Here is a 27,649-nt window from a genome sequence, read left to right as displayed (position 1 = left end):
TTTTTTTCCCGGGTGGTAGGGGGATGACAGGAGAAGGGAAGCGGGTGGTGAGAAAGGTACAGAGGGCAGGGTTTGGGGGCTGGGAAGGAAAGGGAAAAGATTAGGGTTTGGGGATGATGAAAGGGCTTTCTACGGGTAAGGATGGCAAAGGGGTGGCAGTGACGGAAAGTCAGGCAACCTGTCCTGTCCGTCTTTTTGTATCGTGAATTGGAAAGACTGCAAGGGGGAGGGGAGTTGCTTGCGCCCTAAAGGAGGAGTTATTCAGATTCATTGCAGTGGGCGGCGGCTGCAAAACGCACCATTCTTCTTGTTTTTGCTCTGCAAAGCAGCCTTTTCAAGGGTTGGCTTGGGTGACAAAATGTCTTGTGTAGGCGTGGGTTTGTCTCCCTCTCGCTCTCTCTCCCTAAGATGTGTCCGGCATAGGCCAGGGTGCCACTCGAGGCCCAAACCAATTCTGGTATCGCTTCTCGGCCTTTGGCTAAGATCAAGTGTAGTATCTGTTCTTATCAGTTTAATATCTGATACGTCCCCTATCTGGGGACCATATATTAAATGGATTTTTAGAACAGGGAGATGGAAAAAGAGCTTGCTCTGTCCACTCCACGCATTGACCTGGTATTGCAGTACCTCCAGGAACGGTGCACCCCTTCTTAACCAGTTTCCAAAAGCAGAACTCGATTCACCTGATTCATATTAGCCCGATTAGCGAATTGAAATGAATTTTTATCTAACACACTTTTTACTTGCTTTTATTCATCCAAATAGCAAACTCATCACCACTCAACTTCACCAACTCTGCTATGTCCCGTGCAGTATCTGTTGTCAGTCTAATCTAGATCATGTGTAATTGAATGGAATAGATCCCTTTTGGACAAAGTGGAGTCAGATGCTGCAGTGACCACAGGTGTGAGAGGATCTACAATTGGCATCTGGTGTTATCTCTCTGCTTCCACTCCAAATAAAGTTACCTGTTGTTACCTGAACGTCAAATACTAAGAATGGGCGGCCTATGAAAGAATTAGTACTTTCATTAAGTATACTAAACCGGCTAATGGGAATAGACAAACTGTAAAAAGCCCTCTGAGAAAGCCCCTCTCTAACCTTTGTTAGTAAGCTTTTCTGTAGCCTGCCTGTTGATGTATTTTCGGTTTGAACAGTGCACAACATGAAGAGACGGAACACTGGCGGCTTGTCACAATGCCCCCCGATGACATCACAATAGCGCTGCTGCCTAGAAAACAAGCTGCGCAGAAGAAGTTGTTCTTTGGGTGGGAGGGTGGGCTAGTGGAAGGAGGGGGCAATCTCTTTTTTTCCCGGGTGGTAGGGGGATGACAGGAGAAGGGAAGCGGTGGTGAGAAAGGTACAGAGGGCAGGGTTTGGGGGCTGGGAAGGAAAGGGGAAAAGATTAGGGTTTGGGGATGATGAAAGGGCTTTCTACGGGTAGGATGGCAAAGGGTGGCAGTGACGGAAAGTCAGGCAACCTGTCCTGTCCCGTCTTTTTGTATCGTGAATTGGAAAGACTGCAAGGGGGAGGGGAGTTGCTTGCGCCCTAAAGGAGGGAGTTATTCAGATTCATTGCAGTGGCGGCGGCTGCAAAACGCACCATTCTTCTTGTTTTTGCTCTGCAAAGCAGCCTTTTCAAGGGTTGGCTTGGGTGACAAAATGTCTTGTGTAGGCGTGGGTTTGTCTCCCTCTCGCTCTCTCTCCCTAAGATGTGTCCGGCATAGGCCAGGGTGCCACTCGAGGCCAAACCAATTCTGGTTATCGCTTCTCGGCCTTTTGGCTAAGATCAAGTGTAGTATCTGTTCTTATCAGTTTAATATCTGATACGTCCCCTATCTGGGGACCATATATTAAATGGATTTTTAGAACAGGGAGATGGAAAAAGAGCTTGCTCTGTCCACTCCACGCATTGACCTGGTATTGCAGTACCTCCAGGAACGGTGCACCCCTTCTTACCCAGTTTCCAAAAGCAGAACTCGATTCACCTGATTCATATTAGCCCGATTAGCGAATTGAAATGAATTTTTATCTAACACACTTTTTACTTGCTTTATTCATCCAAATAGCAAACTCATCACCACTCAACTTCACCAACTCTGCTATGTCCCGTGCAGTATCTTGTTGTCAGTCTAATCTAGATCATGTGTAATTGAATGGAATAGATCCCTTTTGGACAAAGTGGGAGTCAGATGCTGCAGTGACCACAGGTGTGAGAGGATCTACAATTGGCATCTGGTGTTATCTCTCTGCTTCCACTCCAAATAAAGTTACCTGTTGTTACCTGAACGTCAAATACTAAGAATGGGCGGCCTATGAAAGAATTAGTACTTTCATTAAGTATACTAAACCGGCTAATTGGGAATAGACAAACTGTAAAAAGCCCTCTGAGAAAGCCCCTCTCTAACCTTTGTTAGTAAGCTTTTCTGTAGCCTGCCTGTTGATGTATTTTCGGTTTGAACAGTGCACAACATGAAGAGACGGAACACTGGCGGCTTGTCACAATGCCCCCCGATGACATCACAATAGCGCTGCTGCCTAGAAAACAAGCTGCGCAGAAGAAGTTGTTCTTTGGGTGGGAGGGTGGGCTAGTGGAAGGAGGGGGCAATCTCTTTTTTTCCCGGGTGGTAGGGGGATGACAGGAGAAGGGAAGCGGTGGTGAGAAAGGTACAGAGGGCAGGGTTTGGGGGCTGGGAAGGAAAGGGAAAAGATTAGGGTTGGGGATGATGAAAGGGCTTTCTACGGGTAAGGATGGCAAAGGGTGGCAGGTGACGGAAAGTCAGGCAACCTGTCCTGTCCGTCTTTTTGTATCGTGAATTGGAAAGACTGCAAGGGGGAGGGGAGTTGCTTGCGCCCTAAAGGAGGAGTTATTCAGATTCATTGCAGTGGGCGGCGGCTGCAAAACGCACCATTCTTCTTGTTTTTGCTCTGCAAAGCAGCCTTTTCAAGGGTTGGCTTGGGTGACAAAATGTCTTGTGTAGGCGTGGGTTTGTCTCCCTCTCGCTCTCTCTCCCTAAGATGTGTCCGGGCATAGGCCAGGGTGCCACTCAGAGGCCCAAACCAATTCTGGTTATCGCTTCTCGGCCTTTTGGCTAAGATCAAGTGTAGTATCTGTTCTTATCAGTTTAATATCTGATACGTCCCCTATCTGGGGACCATATATTAAATGGATTTTTAGAACAGGGAGATGGAAAAAGAGCTTGCTCTGTCCACTCCACGCATTGACCTGGTATTGCAGTACCTCCAGGAACGGTGCACCCCTTCTTAACCCAGTTTCCAAAAGCAGAACTCGATTCACCTGATTCATATTAGCCCGATTAGCGAATTGAAATGAATTTTTATCTAACACACTTTTTACTTGCTTTATTCATCCAAATAGCAAACTCATCACCACTCAACTTCACCAACTCTGCTATGTCCCGTGCAGTATCTTGTTGTCAGTCTAATCTAGATCATGTGTAATTGAATGGAATAGATCCCTTTTGGACAAAGTGGAGTCAGATGCTGCAGTGACCACAGGTGTGAGAGGATCTACAATTGGCATCTGGTGTTATCTCTCTGCTTCCACTCCAAATAAAGTTACCTGTTGTTACCTGAACGTCAAATACTAAGAATGGGCGGCCTATGAAAGAATTAGTACTTTCATTAAGTATACTAAACCGGCTAATTGGGAATAGACAAACTGTAAAAAGCCCTCTGAGAAAGCCCCTCTCTAACCTTTGTTAGTAAGCTTTTCTGTAGCCTGCCTGTTGATGTATTTTCGGTTTGAACAGTGCACAACATGAAGAGACGGAACACTGGCGGCTTGTCACAATGCCCCCCGATGACATCACAATAGCGCTGCTGCCTAGAAAACAAGCTGCGCAGAAGAAGTTGTTCTTTGGGTGGGAGGGTGGGCTAGTGGAAGGAGGGGGCAATCTCTTTTTTTCCCGGGTGGTAGGGGGATGACAGGAGAAGGGAAGCGGGTGGTGAGAAAGGTACAGAGGGCAGGGTTTGGGGGCTGGGAAGGAAAGGGGAAAAGATTAGGGTTTGGGGATGATGAAAGGGCTTTCTACGGGTAAGGATGGCAAAGGGTGGCAGTGACGGAAAGTCAGGCAACCTGTCCTGTCCGTCTTTTTGTATCGTGAATTGGAAAGACTGCAAGGGGGAGGGGAGTTGCTTGCGCCCTAAAGGAGGAGTTATTCAGATTCATTGCAGTGGGCGGCGGCTGCAAAACGCACCATTCTTCTTGTTTTTGCTCTGCAAAGCAGCCTTTTCAAGGGTTGGCTTGGGTGACAAAATGTCTTGTGTAGGCGTGGGTTTGTCTCCCTCTCGCTCTCTCTCCCTAAGATGTGTCCGGCATAGGCCAGGGTGCCACTCGAGGCCCAAACCAATTCTGGTTATCGCTTCTCGGCCTTTTGGCTAAGATCAAGTGTAGTATCTGTTCTTATCAGTTTAATATCTGATACGTCCCCTATCTGGGGACCATATATTAAATGGATTTTTAGAACAGGGAGATGGAAAAAGAGCTTGCTCTGTCCACTCCACGCATTGACCTGGTATTGCAGTACCTCCAGGAACGGTGCACCCCTTCTTAACCCAGTTTCCAAAAGCAGAACTCGATTCACCTGATTCATATTAGCCCGATTAGCGAATTGAAATGAATTTTTATCTAACACACTTTTTACTTGCTTTATTCATCCAAATAGCAAACTCATCACCACTCAACTTCACCAACTCTGCTATGTCCCGTGCAGTATCTTGTTGTCAGTCTAATCTAGATCATGTGTAATTGAATGGAATAGATCCCTTTTGGACAAAGTGGAGTCAGATGCTGCAGTGACCACAGGTGTGAGAGGATCTACAATTGGCATCTGGTGTTATCTCTCTGCTTCCACTCCAAATAAAGTTACCTGTTGTTACCTGAACGTCAAATACTAAGAATGGGCGGCCTATGAAAGAATTAGTACTTTCATTAAGTATACTAAACCGGCTAATTGGGAATAGACAAACTGTAAAAAGCCCTCTGAGAAAGCCCCTCTCTAACCTTTGTTAGTAAGCTTTTCTGTAGCCTGCCTGTTGATGTATTTTCGGTTTGAACAGTGCACAACATGAAGAGACGGAACACTGGCGGCTTGTCACAATGCCCCCCGATGACATCACAATAGCGCTGCTGCCTAGAAAACAAGCTGCGCAGAAGAAGTTGTTCTTTGGGTGGGAGGGTGGGCTAGTGGAAGGAGGGGGGCAATCTCTTTTTTTCCCGGGTGGTAGGGGGATGACAGGAGAAGGGAAGCGGGTGGTGAGAAAGGTACAGAGGGCAGGGTTTGGGGGCTGGGAAGGAAAGGGAAAAGATTAGGGTTTGGGGATGATGAAAGGGCTTTCTACGGGTAAGGATGGCAAAGGGTGGCAGTGACGGAAAGTCAGGCAACCTGTCCTGTCCGTCTTTTTGTATCGTGAATTGGAAAGACTGCAAGGGGGAGGGGAGTTGCTTGCGCCCTAAAGGAGGAGTTATTCAGATTCATTGCAGTGGGCGGCGGCTGCAAAACGCACCATTCTTCTTGTTTTTGCTCTGCAAAGCAGCCTTTTCAAGGGTTGGCTTGGGTGACAAAATGTCTTGTGTAGGCGTGGGTTTGTCTCCCTCTCGCTCTCTCTCCCTAAGATGTGTCCGGCATAGGCCAGGGTGCCACTCGAGGCCCAAACCAATTCTGGTTATCGCTTCTCGGCCTTTTGGCTAAGATCAAGTGTAGTATCTGTTCTTATCAGTTTAATATCTGATACGTCCCCTATCTGGGGACCATATATTAAATGGATTTTTAGAACAGGGAGATGGAAAAAGAGCTTGCTCTGTCCACTCCACGCATTGACCTGGTATTGCAGTACCTCCAGGAACGGTGCACCCCTTCTTAACCCAGTTTCCAAAAGCAGAACTCGATTCACCTGATTCATATTAGCCCGATTAGCGAATTGAAATGAATTTTTATCTAACACACTTTTTACTTGCTTTATTCATCCAAATAGCAAACTCATCACCACTCAACTTCACCAACTCTGCTATGTCCCGTGCAGTATCTTGTTGTCAGTCTAATCTAGATCATGTGTAATTGAATGGAATAGATCCCTTTTGGACAAAGTGGAGTCAGATGCTGCAGTGACCACAGGTGTGAGAGGATCTACAATTGGCATCTGGGTTATCTCTCTGCTTCCACTCCAAATAAAGTTACCTGTTGTTACCTGAACGTCAAATACTAAGAATGGGCGGCCTATGAAAGAATTAGTACTTTCATTAAGTATACTAAACCGGCTAATTGGGAATAGACAAACTGTAAAAAGCCCTCTGAGAAAGCCCCTCTCTAACCTTTGTTAGTAAGCTTTTCTGTAGCCTGCCTGTTGATGTATTTTCGGTTTGAACAGTGCACAACATGAAGAGACGGAACACTGGCGGCTTGTCACAATGCCCCCCGATGACATCACAATAGCGCTGCTGCCTAGAAAACAAGCTGCGCAGAAGAAGTTGTTCTTTGGGTGGGAGGGTGGGCTAGTGGAAGGAGGGGGCAATCTCTTTTTTTCCCGGGTGGTAGGGGGATGACAGGAGAAGGGAAGCGGGTGGTGAGAAAGGTACAGAGGGCAGGGTTTGGGGGCTGGGAAGGAAAGGGAAAAGATTAGGGTTTGGGGATGATGAAAGGGCTTTCTACGGGTAAGGATGGCAAAGGGTGGCAGTGACGGAAAGTCAGGCAACCTGTCCTGTCCGTCTTTTTGTATCGTGAATTGGAAAGACTGCAAGGGGGAGGGGAGTTGCTTGCGCCCTAAAGGAGGAGTTATTCAGATTCATTGCAGTGGGCGGCGGCTGCAAAACGCACCATTCTTCTTGTTTTTGCTCTGCAAAGCAGCCTTTTCAAGGGTTGGCTTGGGTGACAAAATGTCTTGTGTAGGCGTGGGTTTGTCTCCCTCTCGCTCTCTCTCCCTAAGATGTGTCCGGCATAGGCCAGGGTGCCACTCGAGGCCCAAACCAATTCTGGTTATCGCTTCTCGGCCTTTTGGCTAAGATCAAGTGTAGTATCTGTTCTTATCAGTTTAATATCTGATACGTCCCCTATCTGGGGACCATATATTAAATGGATTTTTAGAACAGGGAGATGGAAAAAGAGCTTGCTCTGTCCACTCCACGCATTGACCTGGTATTGCAGTACCTCCAGGAACGGTGCACCCCTTCTTAACCCAGTTTCCAAAAGCAGAACTCGATTCACCTGATTCATATTAGCCCGATTAGCGAATTGAAATGAATTTTTATCTAACACACTTTTTACTTGCTTTATTCATCCAAATAGCAAACTCATCACCACTCAACTTCACCAACTCTGCTATGTCCCGTGCAGTATCTTGTTGTCAGTCTAATCTAGATCATGTGTAATTGAATGGAATAGATCCCTTTTGGACAAAGTGGAGTCAGATGCTGCAGTGACCACAGGTGTGAGAGGATCTACAATTGGCATCTGGTGTTATCTCTCTGCTTCCACTCCAAATAAAGTTACCTGTTGTTACCTGAACGTCAAATACTAAGAATGGGCGGCCTATGAAAGAATTAGTACTTTCATTAAGTATACTAAACCGGCTAATTGGGAATAGACAAACTGTAAAAAGCCCTCTGAGAAAGCCCCTCTCTAACCTTTGTTAGTAAGCTTTTCTGTAGCCTGCCTGTTGATGTATTTTCGGTTTGAACAGTGCACAACATGAAGAGACGGAACACTGGCGGCTTGTCACAATGCCCCCCGATGACATCACAATAGCGCTGCTGCCTAGAAAACAAGCTGCGCAGAAGAAGTTGTTCTTTGGGTGGGAGGGTGGGCTAGTGGAAGGAGGGGGCAATCTCTTTTTTTCCCGGGTGGTAGGGGGATGACAGGAGAAGGGAAGCGGGTGGTGAGAAAGGTACAGAGGGCAGGGTTTGGGGGCTGGGAAGGAAAGGGAAAAGATTAGGGTTTGGGGATGATGAAAGGGCTTTCTACGGGTAAGGATGGCAAAGGGTGGCAGTGACGGAAAGTCAGGCAACCTGTCCTGTCCGTCTTTTTGTATCGTGAATTGGAAAGACTGCAAGGGGGAGGGGAGTTGCTTGCGCCCTAAAGGAGGAGTTATTCAGATTCATTGCAGTGGGCGGCGGCTGCAAAACGCACCATTCTTCTTGTTTTTGCTCTGCAAAGCAGCCTTTTCAAGGGTTGGCTTGGGTGACAAAATGTCTTGTGTAGGCGTGGGTTTGTCTCCCTCTCGCTCTCTCTCCCTAAGATGTGTCCGGCATAGGCCAGGGTGCCACTCGAGGCCCAAACCAATTCTGGTTATCGCTTCTCGGCCTTTTGGCTAAGATCAAGTGTAGTATCTGTTCTTATCAGTTTAATATCTGATACGTCCCCTATCTGGGGACCATATATTAAATGGATTTTTAGAACAGGGAGATGGAAAAAGAGCTTGCTCTGTCCACTCCACGCATTGACCTGGTATTGCAGTACCTCCAGGAACGGTGCACCCCTTCTTAACCCAGTTTCCAAAAGCAGAACTCGATTCACCTGATTCATATTAGCCCGATTAGCGAATTGAAATGAATTTTTATCTAACACACTTTTTACTTGCTTTATTCATCCAAATAGCAAACTCATCACCACTCAACTTCACCAACTCTGCTATGTCCCGTGCAGTATCTTGTTGTCAGTCTAATCTAGATCATGTGTAATTGAATGGAATAGATCCCTTTTGGACAAAGTGGAGTCAGATGCTGCAGTGACCACAGGTGTGAGAGGATCTACAATTGGCATCTGGTGTTATCTCTCTGCTTCCACTCCAAATAAAGTTACCTGTTGTTACCTGAACGTCAAATACTAAGAATGGGCGGCCTATGAAAGAATTAGTACTTTCATTAAGTATACTAAACCGGCTAATTGGGAATAGACAAACTGTAAAAAGCCCTCTGAGAAAGCCCCTCTCTAACCTTTGTTAGTAAGCTTTTCTGTAGCCTGCCTGTTGATGTATTTTCGGTTTGAACAGTGCACAACATGAAGAGACGGAACACTGGCGGCTTGTCACAATGCCCCCCGATGACATCACAATAGCGCTGCTGCCTAGAAAACAAGCTGCGCAGAAGAAGTTGTTCTTTGGGTGGGAGGGTGGGCTAGTGGAAGGAGGGGGCAATCTCTTTTTTTCCCGGGTGGTAGGGGGATGACAGGAGAAGGGAAGCGGGTGGTGAGAAAGGTACAGAGGGCAGGGTTTGGGGGCTGGGAAGGAAAGGGAAAAGATTAGGGTTTGGGGATGATGAAAGGGCTTTCTACGGGTAAGGATGGCAAAGGGTGGCAGTGACGGAAAGTCAGGCAACCTGTCCTGTCCGTCTTTTTGTATCGTGAATTGGAAAGACTGCAAGGGGGAGGGGAGTTGCTTGCGCCCTAAAGGAGGAGTTATTCAGATTCATTGCAGTGGGCGGCGGCTGCAAAACGCACCATTCTTCTTGTTTTTGCTCTGCAAAGCAGCCTTTTCAAGGGTTGGCTTGGGTGACAAAATGTCTTGTGTAGGCGTGGGTTTGTCTCCCTCTCGCTCTCTCTCCCTAAGATGTGTCCGGCATAGGCCAGGGTGCCACTCGAGGCCCAAACCAATTCTGGTTATCGCTTCTCGGCCTTTTGGCTAAGATCAAGTGTAGTATCTGTTCTTATCAGTTTAATATCTGATACGTCCCCTATCTGGGGACCATATATTAAATGGATTTTTAGAACAGGGAGATGGAAAAAGAGCTTGCTCTGTCCACTCCACGCATTGACCTGGTATTGCAGTACCTCCAGGAACGGTGCACCCCTTCTTAACCCAGTTTCCAAAAGCAGAACTCGATTCACCTGATTCATATTAGCCCGATTAGCGAATTGAAATGAATTTTTATCTAACACACTTTTTACTTGCTTTATTCATCCAAATAGCAAACTCATCACCACTCAACTTCACCAACTCTGCTATGTCCCGTGCAGTATCTTGTTGTCAGTCTAATCTAGATCATGTGTAATTGAATGGAATAGATCCCTTTTGGACAAAGTGGAGTCAGATGCTGCAGTGACCACAGGTGTGAGAGGATCTACAATTGGCATCTGGTGTTATCTCTCTGCTTCCACTCCAAATAAAGTTACCTGTTGTTACCTGAACGTCAAATACTAAGAATGGGCGGCCTATGAAAGAATTAGTACTTTCATTAAGTATACTAAACCGGCTAATTGGGAATAGACAAACTGTAAAAAGCCCTCTGAGAAAGCCCCTCTCTAACCTTTGTTAGTAAGCTTTTCTGTAGCCTGCCTGTTGATGTATTTTCGGTTTGAACAGTGCACAACATGAAGAGACGGAACACTGGCGGCTTGTCACAATGCCCCCCGATGACATCACAATAGCGCTGCTGCCTAGAAAACAAGCTGCGCAGAAGAAGTTGTTCTTTGGGTGGGAGGGTGGGCTAGTGGAAGGAGGGGGCAATCTCTTTTTTTCCCGGGTGGTAGGGGGATGACAGGAGAAGGGAAGCGGGTGGTGAGAAAGGTACAGAGGGCAGGGTTTGGGGGCTGGGAAGGAAAGGGAAAAGATTAGGGTTTGGGGATGATGAAAGGGCTTTCTACGGGTAAGGATGGCAAAGGGTGGCAGTGACGGAAAGTCAGGCAACCTGTCCTGTCCGTCTTTTTGTATCGTGAATTGGAAAGACTGCAAGGGGGAGGGGAGTTGCTTGCGCCCTAAAGGAGGAGTTATTCAGATTCATTGCAGTGGGCGGCGGCTGCAAAACGCACCATTCTTCTTGTTTTTGCTCTGCAAAGCAGCCTTTTCAAGGGTTGGCTTGGGTGACAAAATGTCTTGTGTAGGCGTGGGTTTGTCTCCCTCTCGCTCTCTCTCCCTAAGATGTGTCCGGCATAGGCCAGGGTGCCACTCGAGGCCCAAACCAATTCTGGTTATCGCTTCTCGGCCTTTTGGCTAAGATCAAGTGTAGTATCTGTTCTTATCAGTTTAATATCTGATACGTCCCCTATCTGGGGACCATATATTAAATGGATTTTTAGAACAGGGAGATGGAAAAAGAGCTTGCTCTGTCCACTCCACGCATTGACCTGGTATTGCAGTACCTCCAGGAACGGTGCACCCCTTCTTAACCCAGTTTCCAAAAGCAGAACTCGATTCACCTGATTCATATTAGCCCGATTAGCGAATTGAAATGAATTTTTATCTAACACACTTTTTACTTGCTTTATTCATCCAAATAGCAAACTCATCACCACTCAACTTCACCAACTCTGCTATGTCCCGTGCAGTATCTTGTTGTCAGTCTAATCTAGATCATGTGTAATTGAATGGAATAGATCCCTTTTGGACAAAGTGGAGTCAGATGCTGCAGTGACCACAGGTGTGAGAGGATCTACAATTGGCATCTGGTGTTATCTCTCTGCTTCCACTCCAAATAAAGTTACCTGTTGTTACCTGAACGTCAAATACTAAGAATGGGCGGCCTATGAAAGAATTAGTACTTTCATTAAGTATACTAAACCGGCTAATTGGGAATAGACAAACTGTAAAAAGCCCTCTGAGAAAGCCCCTCTCTAACCTTTGTTAGTAAGCTTTTCTGTAGCCTGCCTGTTGATGTATTTTCGGTTTGAACAGTGCACAACATGAAGAGACGGAACACTGGCGGCTTGTCACAATGCCCCCCGATGACATCACAATAGCGCTGCTGCCTAGAAAACAAGCTGCGCAGAAGAAGTTGTTCTTTGGGTGGGAGGGTGGGCTAGTGGAAGGAGGGGGCAATCTCTTTTTTTCCCGGGTGGTAGGGGGATGACAGGAGAAGGGAAGCGGGTGGTGAGAAAGGTACAGAGGGCAGGGTTTGGGGGCTGGGAAGGAAAGGGAAAAGATTAGGGTTTGGGGATGATGAAAGGGCTTTCTACGGGTAAGGATGGCAAAGGGTGGCAGTGACGGAAAGTCAGGCAACCTGTCCTGTCCGTCTTTTTGTATCGTGAATTGGAAAGACTGCAAGGGGGAGGGGAGTTGCTTGCGCCCTAAAGGAGGAGTTATTCAGATTCATTGCAGTGGGCGGCGGCTGCAAAACGCACCATTCTTCTTGTTTTTGCTCTGCAAAGCAGCCTTTTCAAGGGTTGGCTTGGGTGACAAAATGTCTTGTGTAGGCGTGGGTTTGTCTCCCTCTCGCTCTCTCTCCCTAAGATGTGTCCGGCATAGGCCAGGGTGCCACTCGAGGCCCAAACCAATTCTGGTTATCGCTTCTCGGCCTTTTGGCTAAGATCAAGTGTAGTATCTGTTCTTATCAGTTTAATATCTGATACGTCCCCTATCTGGGGACCATATATTAAATGGATTTTTAGAACAGGGAGATGGAAAAAGAGCTTGCTCTGTCCACTCCACGCATTGACCTGGTATTGCAGTACCTCCAGGAACGGTGCACCCCTTCTTAACCCAGTTTCCAAAAGCAGAACTCGATTCACCTGATTCATATTAGCCCGATTAGCGAATTGAAATGAATTTTTATCTAACACACTTTTTACTTGCTTTATTCATCCAAATAGCAAACTCATCACCACTCAACTTCACCAACTCTGCTATGTCCCGTGCAGTATCTTGTTGTCAGTCTAATCTAGATCATGTGTAATTGAATGGAATAGATCCCTTTTGGACAAAGTGGAGTCAGATGCTGCAGTGACCACAGGTGTGAGAGGATCTACAATTGGCATCTGGTGTTATCTCTCTGCTTCCACTCCAAATAAAGTTACCTGTTGTTACCTGAACGTCAAATACTAAGAATGGGCGGCCTATGAAAGAATTAGTACTTTCATTAAGTATACTAAACCGGCTAATTGGGAATAGACAAACTGTAAAAAGCCCTCTGAGAAAGCCCCTCTCTAACCTTTGTTAGTAAGCTTTTCTGTAGCCTGCCTGTTGATGTATTTTCGGTTTGAACAGTGCACAACATGAAGAGACGGAACACTGGCGGCTTGTCACAATGCCCCCCGATGACATCACAATAGCGCTGCTGCCTAGAAAACAAGCTGCGCAGAAGAAGTTGTTCTTTGGGTGGGAGGGTGGGCTAGTGGAAGGAGGGGGCAATCTCTTTTTTTCCCGGGTGGTAGGGGGATGACAGGAGAAGGGAAGCGGGTGGTGAGAAAGGTACAGAGGGCAGGGTTTGGGGGCTGGGAAGGAAAGGGAAAAGATTAGGGTTTGGGGATGATGAAAGGGCTTTCTACGGGTAAGGATGGCAAAGGGTGGCAGTGACGGAAAGTCAGGCAACCTGTCCTGTCCGTCTTTTTGTATCGTGAATTGGAAAGACTGCAAGGGGGAGGGGAGTTGCTTGCGCCCTAAAGGAGGAGTTATTCAGATTCATTGCAGTGGGCGGCGGCTGCAAAACGCACCATTCTTCTTGTTTTTGCTCTGCAAAGCAGCCTTTTCAAGGGTTGGCTTGGGTGACAAAATGTCTTGTGTAGGCGTGGGTTTGTCTCCCTCTCGCTCTCTCTCCCTAAGATGTGTCCGGCATAGGCCAGGGTGCCACTCGAGGCCCAAACCAATTCTGGTTATCGCTTCTCGGCCTTTTGGCTAAGATCAAGTGTAGTATCTGTTCTTATCAGTTTAATATCTGATACGTCCCCTATCTGGGGACCATATATTAAATGGATTTTTAGAACAGGGAGATGGAAAAAGAGCTTGCTCTGTCCACTCCACGCATTGACCTGGTATTGCAGTACCTCCAGGAACGGTGCACCCCTTCTTAACCCAGTTTCCAAAAGCAGAACTCGATTCACCTGATTCATATTAGCCCGATTAGCGAATTGAAATGAATTTTTATCTAACACACTTTTTACTTGCTTTATTCATCCAAATAGCAAACTCATCACCACTCAACTTCACCAACTCTGCTATGTCCCGTGCAGTATCTTGTTGTCAGTCTAATCTAGATCATGTGTAATTGAATGGAATAGATCCCTTTTGGACAAAGTGGAGTCAGATGCTGCAGTGACCACAGGTGTGAGAGGATCTACAATTGGCATCTGGTGTTATCTCTCTGCTTCCACTCCAAATAAAGTTACCTGTTGTTACCTGAACGTCAAATACTAAGAATGGGCGGCCTATGAAAGAATTAGTACTTTCATTAAGTATACTAAACCGGCTAATTGGGAATAGACAAACTGTAAAAAGCCCTCTGAGAAAGCCCCTCTCTAACCTTTGTTAGTAAGCTTTTCTGTAGCCTGCCTGTTGATGTATTTTCGGTTTGAACAGTGCACAACATGAAGAGACGGAACACTGGCGGCTTGTCACAATGCCCCCCGATGACATCACAATAGCGCTGCTGCCTAGAAAACAAGCTGCGCAGAAGAAGTTGTTCTTTGGGTGGGAGGGTGGGCTAGTGGAAGGAGGGGGCAATCTCTTTTTTTCCCGGGTGGTAGGGGGATGACAGGAGAAGGGAAGCGGGTGGTGAGAAAGGTACAGAGGGCAGGGTTTGGGGGCTGGGAAGGAAAGGGAAAAGATTAGGGTTTGGGGATGATGAAAGGGCTTTCTACGGGTAAGGATGGCAAAGGGTGGCAGTGACGGAAAGTCAGGCAACCTGTCCTGTCCGTCTTTTTGTATCGTGAATTGGAAAGACTGCAAGGGGGAGGGGAGTTGCTTGCGCCCTAAAGGAGGAGTTATTCAGATTCATTGCAGTGGGCGGCGGCTGCAAAACGCACCATTCTTCTTGTTTTTGCTCTGCAAAGCAGCCTTTTCAAGGGTTGGCTTGGGTGACAAAATGTCTTGTGTAGGCGTGGGTTTGTCTCCCTCTCGCTCTCTCTCCCTAAGATGTGTCCGGCATAGGCCAGGGTGCCACTCGAGGCCCAAACCAATTCTGGTTATCGCTTCTCGGCCTTTTGGCTAAGATCAAGTGTAGTATCTGTTCTTATCAGTTTAATATCTGATACGTCCCCTATCTGGGGACCATATATTAAATGGATTTTTAGAACAGGGAGATGGAAAAAGAGCTTGCTCTGTCCACTCCACGCATTGACCTGGTATTGCAGTACCTCCAGGAACGGTGCACCCCTTCTTAACCCAGTTTCCAAAAGCAGAACTCGATTCACCTGATTCATATTAGCCCGATTAGCGAATTGAAATGAATTTTTATCTAACACACTTTTTACTTGCTTTATTCATCCAAATAGCAAACTCATCACCACTCAACTTCACCAACTCTGCTATGTCCCGTGCAGTATCTTGTTGTCAGTCTAATCTAGATCATGTGTAATTGAATGGAATAGATCCCTTTTGGACAAAGTGGAGTCAGATGCTGCAGTGACCACAGGTGTGAGAGGATCTACAATTGGCATCTGGTGTTATCTCTCTGCTTCCACTCCAAATAAAGTTACCTGTTGTTACCTGAACGTCAAATACTAAGAATGGGCGGCCTATGAAAGAATTAGTACTTTCATTAAGTATACTAAACCGGCTAATTGGGAATAGACAAACTGTAAAAAGCCCTCTGAGAAAGCCCCTCTCTAACCTTTGTTAGTAAGCTTTTCTGTAGCCTGCCTGTTGATGTATTTTCGGTTTGAACAGTGCACAACATGAAGAGACGGAACACTGGCGGCTTGTCACAATGCCCCCCGATGACATCACAATAGCGCTGCTGCCTAGAAAACAAGCTGCGCAGAAGAAGTTGTTCTTTGGGTGGGAGGGTGGGCTAGTGGAAGGAGGGGGCAATCTCTTTTTTTCCCGGGTGGTAGGGGGATGACAGGAGAAGGGAAGCGGGTGGTGAGAAAGGTACAGAGGGCAGGGTTTGGGGGCTGGGAAGGAAAGGGAAAAGATTAGGGTTTGGGGATGATGAAAGGGCTTTCTACGGGTAAGGATGGCAAAGGGTGGCAGTGACGGAAAGTCAGGCAACCTGTCCTGTCCGTCTTTTTGTATCGTGAATTGGAAAGACTGCAAGGGGGAGGGGAGTTGCTTGCGCCCTAAAGGAGGAGTTATTCAGATTCATTGCAGTGGGCGGCGGCTGCAAAACGCACCATTCTTCTTGTTTTTGCTCTGCAAAGCAGCCTTTTCAAGGGTTGGCTTGGGTGACAAAATGTCTTGTGTAGGCGTGGGTTTGTCTCCCTCTCGCTCTCTCTCCCTAAGATGTGTCCGGCATAGGCCAGGGTGCCACTCGAGGCCCAAACCAATTCTGGTTATCGCTTCTCGGCCTTTTGGCTAAGATCAAGTGTAGTATCTGTTCTTATCAGTTTAATATCTGATACGTCCCCTATCTGGGGACCATATATTAAATGGATTTTTAGAACAGGGAGATGGAAAAAGAGCTTGCTCTGTCCACTCCACGCATTGACCTGGTATTGCAGTACCTCCAGGAACGGTGCACCCCTTCTTAACCCAGTTTCCAAAAGCAGAACTCGATTCACCTGATTCATATTAGCCCGATTAGCGAATTGAAATGAATTTTTATCTAACACACTTTTTACTTGCTTTATTCATCCAAATAGCAAACTCATCACCACTCAACTTCACCAACTCTGCTATGTCCCGTGCAGTATCTTGTTGTCAGTCTAATCTAGATCATGTGTAATTGAATGGAATAGATCCCTTTTGGACAAAGTGGAGTCAGATGCTGCAGTGACCACAGGTGTGAGAGGATCTACAATTGGCATCTGGTGTTATCTCTCTGCTTCCACTCCAAATAAAGTTACCTGTTGTTACCTGAACGTCAAATACTAAGAATGGGCGGCCTATGAAAGAATTAGTACTTTCATTAAGTATACTAAACCGGCTAATTGGGAATAGACAAACTGTAAAAAGCCCTCTGAGAAAGCCCCTCTCTAACCTTTGTTAGTAAGCTTTTCTGTAGCCTGCCTGTTGATGTATTTTCGGTTTGAACAGTGCACAACATGAAGAGACGGAACACTGGCGGCTTGTCACAATGCCCCCCGATGACATCACAATAGCGCTGCTGCCTAGAAAACAAGCTGCGCAGAAGAAGTTGTTCTTTGGGTGGGAGGGTGGGCTAGTGGAAGGAGGGGGCAATCTCTTTTTTTCCCGGGTGGTAGGGGGATGACAGGAGAAGGGAAGCGGGTGGTGAGAAAGGTACAGAGGGCAGGGTTTGGGGGCTGGGAAGGAAAGGGAAAAGATTAGGGTTTGGGGATGATGAAAGGGCTTTCTACGGGTAAGGATGGCAAAGGGTGGCAGTGACGGAAAGTCAGGCAACCTGTCCTGTCCGTCTTTTTGTATCGTGAATTGGAAAGACTGCAAGGGGGAGGGGAGTTGCTTGCGCCCTAAAGGAGGAGTTATTCAGATTCATTGCAGTGGGCGGCGGCTGCAAAACGCACCATTCTTCTTGTTTTTGCTCTGCAAAGCAGCCTTTTCAAGGGTTGGCTTGGGTGACAAAATGTCTTGTGTAGGCGTGGGTTTGTCTCCCTCTCGCTCTCTCTCCCTAAGATGTGTCCGGCATAGGCCAGGGTGCCACTCGAGGCCCAAACCAATTCTGGTTATCGCTTCTCGGCCTTTTGGCTAAGATCAAGTGTAGTCCCTTCATTGGGTTTGCCTTGGTCTTGGCTGGGAGGGGCCCGGGCTTGCACAACCGCCGGCCTCGGGGATTGTTGCGCCTTTTGGTGCTTACGTCCCCTTATGGCTGGTGGTTCCTGGGCTCGGGAGGCGATCACCTGCGGCACTGCGCTTTTGTGTGGTGGCCGATGACCGTTTTCTGAAAATTGCGGATGAAATCTCATCTGTTCTTATCAGTTTAATATCTGATACGTCCCCTATCTGGGGACCATATATTAAATGGATTTTTAGAACAGGGAGATGGAAAAAGAGCTTGCTCTGTCCACTCCACGCATTGACCTGGTATTGCAGTACCTCCAGGAACGGTGCACCCCTTCTTAACCCAGTTTCCAAAAGCAGAACTCGATTCACCTGATTCATATTAGCCCGATTAGCGAATTGAAATGAATTTTTATCTAACACACTTTTTACTTGCTTTATTCATCCAAATAGCAAACTCATCACCACTCAACTTCACCAACTCTGCTATGTCCCGTGCAGTATCTTGTTGTCAGTCTAATCTAGATCATGTGTAATTGAATGGAATAGATCCCTTTTGGACAAAGTGGAGTCAGATGCTGCAGTGACCACAGGTGTGAGAGGATCTACAATTGGCATCTGGTGTTATCTCTCTGCTTCCACTCCAAATAAAGTTACCTGTTGTTACCTGAACGTCAAATACTAAGTATGGGCGGCCTATGAAAGAATTAGTACTTTCATTAAGTATACTAAACCGGCTAATTGGGAATAGACAAACTGTAAAAAGCCCTCTGAGAAAGCCCCTCTCTAACCTTTGTTAGTAAGCTTTTCTGTAGCCTGCCTGTTGATGTATTTTCGGTTTGAACAGTGCACAACATGAAGAGACGGAACACTGGCGGCTTGTCACAATGCCCCCCGATGACATCACAATAGCGCTGCTGCCTAGAAAACAAGCTGCGCAGAAGAAGTTGTTCTTTGGGTGGGAGGGTGGGCTAGTGGAAGGAGGGGGCAATCTCTTTTTTTCCCGGGTGGTAGGGGGATGACAGGAGAAGGGAAGCGGGTGGTGAGAAAGGTACAGAGGGCAGGGTTTGGGGGCTGGGAAGGAAAGGGAAAAGATTAGGGTTTGGGGATGATGAAAGGGCTTTCTACGGGTAAGGATGGCAAAGGGTGGCAGTGACGGAAAGTCAGGCAACCTGTCCTGTCCGTCTTTTTGTATCGTGAATTGGAAAGACTGCAAGGGGGAGGGGAGTTGCTTGCGCCCTAAAGGAGGAGTTATTCAGATTCATTGCAGTGGGCGGCGGCTGCAAAACGCACCATTCTTCTTGTTTTTGCTCTGCAAAGCAGCCTTTTCAAGGGTTGGCTTGGGTGACAAAATGTCTTGTGTAGGCGTGGGTTTGTCTCCCTCTCGCTCTCTCTCCCTAAGATGTGTCCGGCATAGGCCAGGGTGCCACTCGAGGCCCAAACCAATTCTGGTTATCGCTTCTCGGCCTTTTGGCTAAGATCAAGTGTAGTATCTGTTCTTATCAGTTTAATATCTGATACGTCCCCTATCTGGGGACCATATATTAAATGGATTTTTAGAACAGGGAGATGGAAAAAGAGCTTGCTCTGTCCACTCCACGCATTGACCTGGTATTGCAGTACCTCCAGGAACGGTGCACCCCTTCTTAACCCAGTTTCCAAAAGCAGAACTCGATTCACCTGATTCATATTAGCCCGATTAGCGAATTGAAATGAATTTTTATCTAACACACTTTTTACTTGCTTTATTCATCCAAATAGCAAACTCATCACCACTCAACTTCACCAACTCTGCTATGTCCCGTGCAGTATCTTGTTGTCAGTCTAATCTAGATCATGTGTAATTGAATGGAATAGATCCCTTTTGGACAAAGTGGAGTCAGATGCTGCAGTGACCACAGGTGTGAGAGGATCTACAATTGGCATCTGGTGTTATCTCTCTGCTTCCACTCCAAATAAAGTTACCTGTTGTTACCTGAACGTCAAATACTAAGAATGGGCGGCCTATGAAAGAATTAGTACTTTCATTAAGTATACTAAACCGGCTAATTGGGAATAGACAAACTGTAAAAAGCCCTCTGAGAAAGCCCCTCTCTAACCTTTGTTAGTAAGCTTTTCTGTAGCCTGCCTGTTGATGTATTTTCGGTTTGAACAGTGCACAACATGAAGAGACGGAACACTGGCGGCTTGTCACAATGCCCCCCGATGACATCACAATAGCGCTGCTGCCTAGAAAACAAGCTGCGCAGAAGAAGTTGTTCTTTGGGTGGGAGGGTGGGCTAGTGGAAGGAGGGGGCAATCTCTTTTTTTCCCGGGTGGTAGGGGGATGACAGGAGAAGGGAAGCGGGTGGTGAGAAAGGTACAGAGGGCAGGGTTTGGGGGCTGGGAAGGAAAGGGAAAAGATTAGGGTTTGGGGATGATGAAAGGGCTTTCTACGGGTAAGGATGGCAAAGGGTGGCAGTGACGGAAAGTCAGGCAACCTGTCCTGTCCGTCTTTTTGTATCGTGAATTGGAAAGACTGCAAGGGGGAGGGGAGTTGCTTGCGCCCTAAAGGAGGAGTTATTCAGATTCATTGCAGTGGGCGGCGGCTGCAAAACGCACCATTCTTCTTGTTTTTGCTCTGCAAAGCAGCCTTTTCAAGGGTTGGCTTGGGTGACAAAATGTCTTGTGTAGGCGTGGGTTTGTCTCCCTCTCGCTCTCTCTCCCTAAGATGTGTCCGGCATAGGCCAGGGTGCCACTCGAGGCCCAAACCAATTCTGGTTATCGCTTCTCGGCCTTTTGGCTAAGATCAAGTGTAGTATCTGTTCTTATCAGTTTAATATCTGATACGTCCCCTATCTGGGGACCATATATTAAATGGATTTTTAGAACAGGGAGATGGAAAAAGAGCTTGCTCTGTCCACTCCACGCATTGACCTGGTATTGCAGTACCTCCAGGAACGGTGCACCCCTTCTTAACCCAGTTTCCAAAAGCAGAACTCGATTCACCTGATTCATATTAGCCCGATTAGCGAATTGAAATGAATTTTTATCTAACACACTTTTTACTTGCTTTATTCATCCAAATAGCAAACTCATCACCACTCAACTTCACCAACTCTGCTATGTCCCGTGCAGTATCTTGTTGTCAGTCTAATCTAGATCATGTGTAATTGAATGGAATAGATCCCTTTTGGACAAAGTGGAGTCAGATGCTGCAGTGACCACAGGTGTGAGAGGATCTACAATTGGCATCTGGTGTTATCTCTCTGCTTCCACTCCAAATAAAGTTACCTGTTGTTACCTGAACGTCAAATACTAAGAATGGGCGGCCTATGAAAGAATTAGTACTTTCATTAAGTATACTAAACCGGCTAATTGGGAATAGACAAACTGTAAAAAGCCCTCTGAGAAAGCCCCTCTCTAACCTTTGTTAGTAAGCTTTTCTGTAGCCTGCCTGTTGATGTATTTTCGGTTTGAACAGTGCACAACATGAAGAGACGGAACACTGGCGGCTTGTCACAATGCCCCCCGATGACATCACAATAGCGCTGCTGCCTAGAAAACAAGCTGCGCAGAAGAAGTTGTTCTTTGGGTGGGAGGGTGGGCTAGTGGAAGGAGGGGGCAATCTCTTTTTTTCCCGGGTGGTAGGGGGATGACAGGAGAAGGGAAGCGGGTGGTGAGAAAGGTACAGAGGGCAGGGTTTGGGGGCTGGGAAGGAAAGGGAAAAGATTAGGGTTTGGGGATGATGAAAGGGCTTTCTACGGGTAAGGATGGCAAAGGGTGGCAGTGACGGAAAGTCAGGCAACCTGTCCTGTCCGTCTTTTTGTATCGTGAATTGGAAAGACTGCAAGGGGGAGGGGAGTTGCTTGCGCCCTAAAGGAGGAGTTATTCAGATTCATTGCAGTGGGCGGCGGCTGCAAAACGCACCATTCTTCTTGTTTTTGCTCTGCAAAGCAGCCTTTTCAAGGGTTGGCTTGGGTGACAAAATGTCTTGTGTAGGCGTGGGTTTGTCTCCCTCTCGCTCTCTCTCCCTAAGATGTGTCCGGCATAGGCCAGGGTGCCACTCGAGGCCCAAACCAATTCTGGTTATCGCTTCTCGGCCTTTTGGCTAAGATCAAGTGTAGTATCTGTTCTTATCAGTTTAATATCTGATACGTCCCCTATCTGGGGACCATATATTAAATGGATTTTTAGAACAGGGAGATGGAAAAAGAGCTTGCTCTGTCCACTCCACGCATTGACCTGGTATTGCAGTACCTCCAGGAACGGTGCACCCCTTCTTAACCCAGTTTCCAAAAGCAGAACTCGATTCACCTGATTCATATTAGCCCGATTAGCGAATTGAAATGAATTTTTATCTAACACACTTTTTACTTGCTTTATTCATCCAAATAGCAAACTCATCACCACTCAACTTCACCAACTCTGCTATGTCCCGTGCAGTATCTTGTTGTCAGTCTAATCTAGATCATGTGTAATTGAATGGAATAGATCCCTTTTGGACAAAGTGGAGTCAGATGCTGCAGTGACCACAGGTGTGAGAGGATCTACAATTGGCATCTGGTGTTATCTCTCTGCTTCCACTCCAAATAAAGTTACCTGTTGTTACCTGAACGTCAAATACTAAGAATGGGCGGCCTATGAAAGAATTAGTACTTTCATTAAGTATACTAAACCGGCTAATTGGGAATAGACAAACTGTAAAAAGCCCTCTGAGAAAGCCCCTCTCTAACCTTTGTTAGTAAGCTTTTCTGTAGCCTGCCTGTTGATGTATTTTCGGTTTGAACAGTGCACAACATGAAGAGACGGAACACTGGCGGCTTGTCACAATGCCCCCCGATGACATCACAATAGCGCTGCTGCCTAGAAAACAAGCTGCGCAGAAGAAGTTGTTCTTTGGGTGGGAGGGTGGGCTAGTGGAAGGAGGGGGCAATCTCTTTTTTTCCCGGGTGGTAGGGGGATGACAGGAGAAGGGAAGCGGGTGGTGAGAAAGGTACAGAGGGCAGGGTTTGGGGGCTGGGAAGGAAAGGGAAAAGATTAGGGTTTGGGGATGATGAAAGGGCTTTCTACGGGTAAGGATGGCAAAGGGTGGCAGTGACGGAAAGTCAGGCAACCTGTCCTGTCCGTCTTTTTGTATCGTGAATTGGAAAGACTGCAAGGGGGAGGGGAGTTGCTTGCGCCCTAAAGGAGGAGTTATTCAGATTCATTGCAGTGGGCGGCGGCTGCAAAACGCACCATTCTTCTTGTTTTTGCTCTGCAAAGCAGCCTTTTCAAGGGTTGGCTTGGGTGACAAAATGTCTTGTGTAGGCGTGGGTTTGTCTCCCTCTCGCTCTCTCTCCCTAAGATGTGTCCGGCATAGGCCAGGGTGCCACTCGAGGCCCAAACCAATTCTGGTTATCGCTTCTCGGCCTTTTGGCTAAGATCAAGTGTAGTATCTGTTCTTATCAGTTTAATATCTGATACGTCCCCTATCTGGGGACCATATATTAAATGGATTTTTAGAACAGGGAGATGGAAAAAGAGCTTGCTCTGTCCACTCCACGCATTGACCTGGTATTGCAGTACCTCCAGGAACGGTGCACCCCTTCTTAACCCAGTTTCCAAAAGCAGAACTCGATTCACCTGATTCATATTAGCCCGATTAGCGAATTGAAATGAATTTTTATCTAACACACTTTTTACTTGCTTTATTCATCCAAATAGCAAACTCATCACCACTCAACTTCACCAACTCTGCTATGTCCCGTGCAGTATCTTGTTGTCAGTCTAATCTAGATCATGTGTAATTGAATGGAATAGATCCCTTTTGGACAAAGTGGAGTCAGATGCTGCAGTGACCACAGGTGTGAGAGGATCTACAATTGGCATCTGGTGTTATCTCTCTGCTTCCACTCCAAATAAAGTTACCTGTTGTTACCTGAACGTCAAATACTAAGAATGGGCGGCCTATGAAAGAATTAGTACTTTCATTAAGTATACTAAACCGGCTAATTGGGAATAGACAAACTGTAAAAAGCCCTCTGAGAAAGCCCCTCTCTAACCTTTGTTAGTAAGCTTTTCTGTAGCCTGCCTGTTGATGTATTTTCGGTTTGAACAGTGCACAACATGAAGAGACGGAACACTGGCGGCTTGTCACAATGCCCCCCGATGACATCACAATAGCGCTGCTGCCTAGAAAACAAGCTGCGCAGAAGAAGTTGTTCTTTGGGTGGGAGGGTGGGCTAGTGGAAGGAGGGGGCAATCTCTTTTTTTCCCGGGTGGTAGGGGGATGACAGGAGAAGGGAAGCGGGTGGTGAGAAAGGTACAGAGGGCAGGGTTTGGGGGCTGGGAAGGAAAGGGAAAAGATTAGGGTTTGGGGATGATGAAAGGGCTTTCTACGGGTAAGGATGGCAAAGGGTGGCAGTGACGGAAAGTCAGGCAACCTGTCCTGTCCGTCTTTTTGTATCGTGAATTGGAAAGACTGCAAGGGGGAGGGGAGTTGCTTGCGCCCTAAAGGAGGAGTTATTCAGATTCATTGCAGTGGGCGGCGGCTGCAAAACGCACCATTCTTCTTGTTTTTGCTCTGCAAAGCAGCCTTTTCAAGGGTTGGCTTGGGTGACAAAATGTCTTGTGTAGGCGTGGGTTTGTCTCCCTCTCGCTCTCTCTCCCTAAGATGTGTCCGGCATAGGCCAGGGTGCCACTCGAGGCCCAAACCAATTCTGGTTATCGCTTCTCGGCCTTTTGGCTAAGATCAAGTGTAGTATCTGTTCTTATCAGTTTAATATCTGATACGTCCCCTATCTGGGGACCATATATTAAATGGATTTTTAGAACAGGGAGATGGAAAAAGAGCTTGCTCTGTCCACTCCACGCATTGACCTGGTATTGCAGTACCTCCAGGAACGGTGCACCCCTTCTTAACCCAGTTTCCAAAAGCAGAACTCGATTCACCTGATTCATATTAGCCCGATTAGCGAATTGAAATGAATTTTTATCTAACACACTTTTTACTTGCTTTATTCATCCAAATAGCAAACTCATCACCACTCAACTTCACCAACTCTGCTATGTCCCGTGCAGTATCTTGTTGTCAGTCTAATCTAGATCATGTGTAATTGAATGGAATAGATCCCTTTTGGACAAAGTGGAGTCAGATGCTGCAGTGACCACAGGTGTGAGAGGATCTACAATTGGCATCTGGTGTTATCTCTCTGCTTCCACTCCAAATAAAGTTACCTGTTGTTACCTGAACGTCAAATACTAAGAATGGGCGGCCTATGAAAGAATTAGTACTTTCATTAAGTATACTAAACCGGCTAATTGGGAATAGACAAACTGTAAAAAGCCCTCTGAGAAAGCCCCTCTCTAACCTTTGTTAGTAAGCTTTTCTGTAGCCTGCCTGTTGATGTATTTTCGGTTTGAACAGTGCACAACATGAAGAGACGGAACACTGGCGGCTTGTCACAATGCCCCCCGATGACATCACAATAGCGCTGCTGCCTAGAAAACAAGCTGCGCAGAAGAAGTTGTTCTTTGGGTGGGAGGGTGGGCTAGTGGAAGGAGGGGGCAATCTCTTTTTTTCCCGGGCGGTAGGGGGATGACAGGAGAAGGGAAGCGGGTGGTGAGAAAGGTACAGAGGGCAGGGTTTGGGGGCTGGGAAGGAAAGGGAAAAGATTAGGGTTTGGGGATGATGAAAGGGCTTTCTACGGGTAAGGATGGCAAAGGGTGGCAGTGACGGAAAGTCAGGCAACCTGTCCTGTCCGTCTTTTTGTATCGTGAATTGGAAAGACTGCAAGGGGGAGGGGAGTTGCTTGCGCCCTAAAGGAGGAGTTATTCAGATTCATTGCAGTGGGCGGCGGCTGCAAAACGCACCATTCTTCTTGTTTTTGCTCTGCAAAGCAGCCTTTTCAAGGGTTGGCTTGGGTGACAAAATGTCTTGTGTAGGCGTGGGTTTGTCTCCCTCTCGCTCTCTCTCCCTAAGATGTGTCCGGCATAGGCCAGGGTGCCACTCGAGGCCCAAACCAATTCTGGTTATCGCTTCTCGGCCTTTTGGCTAAGATCAAGTGTAGTATCTGTTCTTATCAGTTTAATATCTGATACGTCCCCTATCTGGGGACCATATATTAAATGGATTTTTAGAACAGGGAGATGGAAAAAGAGCTTGCTCTGTCCACTCCACGCATTGACCTGGTATTGCAGTACCTCCAGGAACGGTGCACCCCTTCTTAACCCAGTTTCCAAAAGCAGAACTCGATTCACCTGATTCATATTAGCCCGATTAGCGAATTGAAATGAATTTTTATCTAACACACTTTTTACTTGCTTTATTCATCCAAATAGCAAACTCATCACCACTCAACTTCACCAACTCTGCTATGTCCCGTGCAGTATCTTGTTGTCAGTCTAATCTAGATCATGTGTAATTGAATGGAATAGATCCCTTTTGGACAAAGTGGAGTCAGATGCTGCAGTGACCACAGGTGTGAGAGGATCTACAATTGGCATCTGGTGTTATCTCTCTGCTTCCACTCCAAATAAAGTTACCTGTTGTTACCTGAACGTCAAATACTAAGAATGGGCGGCCTATGAAAGAATTAGTACTTTCATTAAGTATACTAAACCGGCTAATTGGGAATAGACAAACTGTAAAAAGCCCTCTGAGAAAGCCCCTCTCTAACCTTTGTTAGTAAGCTTTTCTGTAGCCTGCCTGTTGATGTATTTTCGGTTTGAACAGTGCACAACATGAAGAGACGGAACACTGGCGGCTTGTCACAATGCCCCCCGATGACATCACAATAGCGCTGCTGCCTAGAAAACAAGCTGCGCAGAAGAAGTTGTTCTTTGGGTGGGAGGGTGGGCTAGTGGAAGGAGGGGGCAATCTCTTTTTTTCCCGGGTGGTAGGGGGATGACAGGAGAAGGGAAGCGGGTGGTGAGAAAGGTACAGAGGGCAGGGTTTGGGGGCTGGGAAGGAAAGGGAAAAGATTAGGGTTTGGGGATGATGAAAGGGCTTTCTACGGGTAAGGATGGCAAAGGGTGGCAGTGACGGAAAGTCAGGCAACCTGTCCTGTCCGTCTTTTTGTATCGTGAATTGGAAAGACTGCAAGGGGGAGGGGAGTTGCTTGCGCCCTAAAGGAGGAGTTATTCAGATTCATTGCAGTGGGCGGCGGCTGCAAAACGCACCATTCTTCTTGTTTTTGCTCTGCAAAGCAGCCTTTTCAAGGGTTGGCTTGGGTGACAAAATGTCTTGTGTAGGCGTGGGTTTGTCTCCCTCTCGCTCTCTCTCCCTAAGATGTGTCCGGCATAGGCCAGGGTGCCACTCGAGGCCCAAACCAATTCTGGTTATCGCTTCTCGGCCTTTTGGCTAAGATCAAGTGTAGTATCTGTTCTTATCAGTTTAATATCTGATACGTCCCCTATCTGGGGACCATATATTAAATGGATTTTTAGAACAGGGAGATGGAAAAAGAGCTTGCTCTGTCCACTCCACGCATTGACCTGGTATTGCAGTACCTCCAGGAACGGTGCACCCCTTCTTAACCCAGTTTCCAAAAGCAGAACTCGATTCACCTGATTCATATTAGCCCGATTAGCGAATTGAAATTAATTTTTATCTAACACACTTTTTACTTGCTTTATTCATCCAAATAGCAAACTCATCACCACTCAACTTCACCAACTCTGCTATGTCCCGTGCAGTATCTTGTTGTCAGTCTAATCTAGATCATGTGTAATTGAATGGAATAGATCCCTTTTGGACAAAGTGGAGTCAGATGCTGCAGTGACCACAGGTGTGAGAGGATCTACAATTGGCATCTGGTGTTATCTCTCTGCTTCCACTCCAAATAAAGTTACCTGTTGTTACCTGAACGTCAAATACTAAGAATGGGCGGCCTATGAAAGAATTAGTACTTTCATTAAGTATACTAAACCGGCTAATTGGGAATAGACAAACTGTAAAAAGCCCTCTGAGAAAGCCCCTCTCTAACCTTTGTTAGTAAGCTTTTCTGTAGCCTGCCTGTTGATGTATTTTCGGTTTGAACAGTGCACAACATGAAGAGACGGAACACTGGCGGCTTGTCACAATGCCCCCCGATGACATCACAATAGCGCTGCTGCCTAGAAAACAAGCTGCGCAGAAGAAGTTGTTCTTTGGGTGGGAGGGTGGGCTAGTGGA

General features: G+C 46.8%; 21 non-coding genes across 21 annotated transcripts; all 21 read left to right on the top strand.

Moving 5' to 3' along the window:
* The first annotated feature begins 459 nt into the window (after positions 1–459).
* LOC142287700 (U2 spliceosomal RNA) lies at positions 460–649 on the top strand. Its single transcript, XR_012748615.1, has one exon. It is a non-coding gene; the product is annotated as a U2 spliceosomal RNA (small nuclear RNA).
* Positions 650–1,763: 1,114 nt separating this feature from the next.
* Positions 1,764–1,954, top strand: LOC142287699 (U2 spliceosomal RNA). The gene has a single exon (XR_012748614.1). It is a non-coding gene; the product is annotated as a U2 spliceosomal RNA (small nuclear RNA).
* Positions 1,955–3,072: 1,118 nt separating this feature from the next.
* LOC142287698 (U2 spliceosomal RNA) lies at positions 3,073–3,263 on the top strand. Its single transcript, XR_012748613.1, has one exon. It is a non-coding gene; the product is annotated as a U2 spliceosomal RNA (small nuclear RNA).
* A 1,118-nt stretch (positions 3,264–4,381) lies between these two features.
* On the top strand, positions 4,382–4,572 carry LOC142287697 (U2 spliceosomal RNA). The gene has a single exon (XR_012748612.1). It is a non-coding gene; the product is annotated as a U2 spliceosomal RNA (small nuclear RNA).
* Positions 4,573–5,690: 1,118 nt separating this feature from the next.
* Positions 5,691–5,881, top strand: LOC142287696 (U2 spliceosomal RNA). The gene has a single exon (XR_012748611.1). It is a non-coding gene; the product is annotated as a U2 spliceosomal RNA (small nuclear RNA).
* Positions 5,882–6,997: 1,116 nt separating this feature from the next.
* Positions 6,998–7,188, top strand: LOC142287694 (U2 spliceosomal RNA). Its single transcript, XR_012748609.1, has one exon. It is a non-coding gene; the product is annotated as a U2 spliceosomal RNA (small nuclear RNA).
* A 1,117-nt stretch (positions 7,189–8,305) lies between these two features.
* Positions 8,306–8,496, top strand: LOC142287693 (U2 spliceosomal RNA). The gene has a single exon (XR_012748608.1). It is a non-coding gene; the product is annotated as a U2 spliceosomal RNA (small nuclear RNA).
* A 1,117-nt stretch (positions 8,497–9,613) lies between these two features.
* Positions 9,614–9,804, top strand: LOC142287692 (U2 spliceosomal RNA). Its single transcript, XR_012748607.1, has one exon. It is a non-coding gene; the product is annotated as a U2 spliceosomal RNA (small nuclear RNA).
* Positions 9,805–10,921: 1,117 nt separating this feature from the next.
* LOC142287690 (U2 spliceosomal RNA) lies at positions 10,922–11,112 on the top strand. Its single transcript, XR_012748606.1, has one exon. It is a non-coding gene; the product is annotated as a U2 spliceosomal RNA (small nuclear RNA).
* Positions 11,113–12,229: 1,117 nt separating this feature from the next.
* On the top strand, positions 12,230–12,420 carry LOC142287689 (U2 spliceosomal RNA). Its single transcript, XR_012748605.1, has one exon. It is a non-coding gene; the product is annotated as a U2 spliceosomal RNA (small nuclear RNA).
* Positions 12,421–13,537: 1,117 nt separating this feature from the next.
* LOC142287758 (U2 spliceosomal RNA) lies at positions 13,538–13,728 on the top strand. The gene has a single exon (XR_012748668.1). It is a non-coding gene; the product is annotated as a U2 spliceosomal RNA (small nuclear RNA).
* A 1,117-nt stretch (positions 13,729–14,845) lies between these two features.
* On the top strand, positions 14,846–15,036 carry LOC142287757 (U2 spliceosomal RNA). The gene has a single exon (XR_012748667.1). It is a non-coding gene; the product is annotated as a U2 spliceosomal RNA (small nuclear RNA).
* A 1,117-nt stretch (positions 15,037–16,153) lies between these two features.
* Positions 16,154–16,344, top strand: LOC142287756 (U2 spliceosomal RNA). The gene has a single exon (XR_012748666.1). It is a non-coding gene; the product is annotated as a U2 spliceosomal RNA (small nuclear RNA).
* A 1,322-nt stretch (positions 16,345–17,666) lies between these two features.
* LOC142287704 (U2 spliceosomal RNA) lies at positions 17,667–17,851 on the top strand. The gene has a single exon (XR_012748619.1). It is a non-coding gene; the product is annotated as a U2 spliceosomal RNA (small nuclear RNA).
* A 1,117-nt stretch (positions 17,852–18,968) lies between these two features.
* Positions 18,969–19,159, top strand: LOC142287755 (U2 spliceosomal RNA). The gene has a single exon (XR_012748665.1). It is a non-coding gene; the product is annotated as a U2 spliceosomal RNA (small nuclear RNA).
* Positions 19,160–20,276: 1,117 nt separating this feature from the next.
* Positions 20,277–20,467, top strand: LOC142287754 (U2 spliceosomal RNA). The gene has a single exon (XR_012748664.1). It is a non-coding gene; the product is annotated as a U2 spliceosomal RNA (small nuclear RNA).
* Positions 20,468–21,584: 1,117 nt separating this feature from the next.
* Positions 21,585–21,775, top strand: LOC142287752 (U2 spliceosomal RNA). The gene has a single exon (XR_012748662.1). It is a non-coding gene; the product is annotated as a U2 spliceosomal RNA (small nuclear RNA).
* Positions 21,776–22,892: 1,117 nt separating this feature from the next.
* LOC142287751 (U2 spliceosomal RNA) lies at positions 22,893–23,083 on the top strand. The gene has a single exon (XR_012748661.1). It is a non-coding gene; the product is annotated as a U2 spliceosomal RNA (small nuclear RNA).
* Positions 23,084–24,200: 1,117 nt separating this feature from the next.
* LOC142287750 (U2 spliceosomal RNA) lies at positions 24,201–24,391 on the top strand. Its single transcript, XR_012748660.1, has one exon. It is a non-coding gene; the product is annotated as a U2 spliceosomal RNA (small nuclear RNA).
* A 1,117-nt stretch (positions 24,392–25,508) lies between these two features.
* LOC142287749 (U2 spliceosomal RNA) lies at positions 25,509–25,699 on the top strand. Its single transcript, XR_012748659.1, has one exon. It is a non-coding gene; the product is annotated as a U2 spliceosomal RNA (small nuclear RNA).
* Positions 25,700–26,816: 1,117 nt separating this feature from the next.
* On the top strand, positions 26,817–27,007 carry LOC142287748 (U2 spliceosomal RNA). Its single transcript, XR_012748658.1, has one exon. It is a non-coding gene; the product is annotated as a U2 spliceosomal RNA (small nuclear RNA).
* Positions 27,008–27,649: the final 642 nt, after the last annotated feature.

Source organism: Anomaloglossus baeobatrachus, unplaced genomic scaffold, assembly GCF_048569485.1.
Source record: "Anomaloglossus baeobatrachus isolate aAnoBae1 unplaced genomic scaffold, aAnoBae1.hap1 Scaffold_756, whole genome shotgun sequence".
Taxonomy (NCBI): domain Eukaryota; kingdom Metazoa; phylum Chordata; class Amphibia; order Anura; family Aromobatidae; genus Anomaloglossus; species Anomaloglossus baeobatrachus.
The sequence above is the reverse complement of the archived record's forward strand: the minus strand, read 5'-3'. Positions and strand labels throughout refer to the sequence as shown.